Source organism: Rhinoraja longicauda, chromosome 44 (genome assembly GCF_053455715.1).
Source record: "Rhinoraja longicauda isolate Sanriku21f chromosome 44, sRhiLon1.1, whole genome shotgun sequence".
Classification (NCBI taxonomy): Eukaryota; Metazoa; Chordata; class Chondrichthyes; order Rajiformes; family Arhynchobatidae; genus Rhinoraja; species Rhinoraja longicauda.
The window spans coordinates 7,435,279-7,438,092 of record NC_135996.1 but is presented as its reverse complement, the minus strand read 5'-3'; positions in this window follow the sequence as shown (position 1 = coordinate 7,438,092).

Sequence of the window (2,814 nt, the reverse complement as noted above, 5' to 3'; positions counted from 1 at the left end):
TGTGTGCGCGTGCGCGCCTCGGGCAGCCGTCACCGCCGGCATGCGTGTGCGCCTCAGGCAGCCGGCGGGACGTGTGTCCGCGTGCGCGCCCCAGGCAGCCGCCGCCGCCGGGATGCGTGTACGCATGCGCGCCTCAGGCAGCCATCACCGCCGGCATGCGTGTGCGCCTCAGGCAGCCGGCGGGACGTGTGTCCGCGTGCGCGCCCCAGGCAGCCGCCGCCGCCGGGATGCGTGTACGCATGCGCGCCTCAGGCAGCCATCACCGCCGGCATGCATGTGCGCATGAGGCAGCCGTCACCGTCGCCGGCGGGATGGCCGTTGACGGCCGGCGCGCGGGAGCGGCTAACGCAACGGTGTTTTTCCTGTTCGCCTCACGTTTTGCTCCAACAAGGTAATTTATAGATAAAGGTTTGAATTACAAAGAATAAATAACTCAAGAGTCGGACTGTCAGAGTCCTCCTGTTCAGTTTCAGCGACGTTACCTGAGTGAGGCAGAGAAACATGGACAATAGGTGCAGGAGTAGGCCATTCGGCCCTTCGAGCCTGTACGCACCGCCATTCAATATGATCATGGCTGATCATCCAACTCAGTATCCCGTACCTGCCTTCTCTCCATACCCCCTGATCCCTTTAGCCACAAGGGCCACATCTAACTCCCTCTTAAATATAGCCAATGAACTGGCCTCAACTACCTTCTGTGGCAGAGAATTCCACAGATTCACCACTCTCTGTGTGAAAAAAAACGGTCCTAAAAGACTTCCCCCTTATCCTTAAGCTGTGACCCCTGGTTCTGGACTTCCCCAACATCGGGAACAATCTTCCCGCATCTAGCCTGTCCAACCCCTTAAGAATTTTGTAAGTTTCTATAAGATCCCCCCTCAGTCTTCTAAATTCCAGCGAGTACAAGCCGAGTCTATCCAGTCTTTCTTCATATGAAAGTCCTGCCATCCCAGGGATCAATCTGGTGAACCTTCTCTGTACTCCCTCTATGGCAAGAATGTCTTTCCTCAGATTGGGAGACCAAAACTGTACGCAATAGACCGTGGCAGCCCGTGCTCACCGTCCCGTCCCGTCCCGTCCGGTCGGGTAGCCGCCCCCGCCCCTCAGTCACACATTCTCCCTTGAATTTTATTTAAAGGAACGCGGCGTCATTAATACTGTCATGGTCAACACACAATTACATTTACTGAGGAGGAATGTGGATCGATGTGTTGATGACACATTCATTGTATAACTACTCTACCTGTTAACTACAGGTTAACAAGTCGTTTTAGTCTGAGTTGAATAAAGTGATAAACGACTCGAATCTTTCTGCAGTGCTCATTAAACCCGAGCTGGAAATTGAAAACTAGGGGAACGCCGTCCATTTGTGTACCCCCCCCCCACCCCATTTCCATCACTGCCCCCCTCTCCCTGCCTTCCTCTCTCCCCACCCCCTCCCTTCTCACTTCCTCCCCTTCCCCCCTCTCTCTCTCTCTCTCTCTCCTTCCTCCCTCCCCCTTCCCTACCCCACTCTCTCCCTCTCCCCACCACCTCCCTTCTTCCTTCCCTCTCCCCACCCCCTCTCCCCCTCCTTCCCTCTCACTTCCTCCCTTCCCCCTTCTTCCTTACCTCTGTCCCGTCCCTCCCTCACTTTCTCCCTCTTCCCTTGCTCTCCCTCTCCCCACCCCCTCTCCTCCCTTCTCACCTTCCTCTCTCCCCACCCCCTCTCCCTCCTTCCCTCTCACTTCCTCCCTTCCCCTCCCCCTTCTTCCTTACCTCTGTCCCGTCCCTCCCTCACTTTCTCCCTCTTCCCTTGCTCTCCCTCTCCCCACCCCCTCTCTCCCTCTCCCCACCCCTCTCTCCTCCCTTCTCACCTTCCTCTCTCCCTTCTCACTTCCTCCCTTCTCACTTCCTCCCTTCCCCCTCCCTCTCTCTCCCCACCCCCCCTCACTTCCTCCCCTCTCACTTCCTCCCTTCCCCCTCCCTCTTCCCTCTCTCCCCTCACTTCCCCCCTCTCCCTGCCTTCCTCTCTCCCCACCCCCTCTCCCTCCCCTTTCCCCTCTCACTTCCTCCCCTTCCCCCTCTCTCTCTCTCTCCTTCCTCCCTCCCCCTCTCCCTGCCCACCCTCAAAAGGAGGATGAGAGGGGATCTTATAGAAAGTTATATCTTATAGATCTAACTCATAGATCTTCTAGATCACCAAGTTAATTCCCGGGATAGCGGGACTGACATACGATGAAAGAATGGGTCGACTGGGCTTGTGTTCGCTGGAGTTTAAAAGGATGAGATGGGATCTTACAGAAACACATAAAATTCATAAGAGATTGGACAGGCTAGATGCAGGAAAAATGTTCCCCATGTTGGGGGAGTCCAGAACCAGGTGTCGCACAGTTTAAGAATAAGGGGTCGGCCATTTAGGGCTGAGATGAGGAAAAACCTATTCACCCAGAGAGTTGTGAATCTGTGGAATTCTCTGCCACAGAAGGCAGTGGAGGCCAATTCACTGGATATTTTCATAAGTAACTGAGATTTAGCTCTTGGGGCTAACGGGATCAAGGGATATAGGGAGAAAAAGGAACGGGGTGCTGCTTGTGGATGATCAGCCATAATCATATTTGAATGGCGGTGCTGGCTCGAAGGGCCAAGTGGCCTACCCCTGCACCTATTTTCTATGTTTCTCATTCTGAGAAGCTGCAACAAAGGAGACGGGGATTTAGGAATCCTTGTGAAAGTTTTAATGCAGGTTTGTGACATTCTCTTCCACCACGAACACAGAAATCAAACAGTACAAATCTTTTTTTTTAATTCTCTGTGACTACAATTTCAATATAT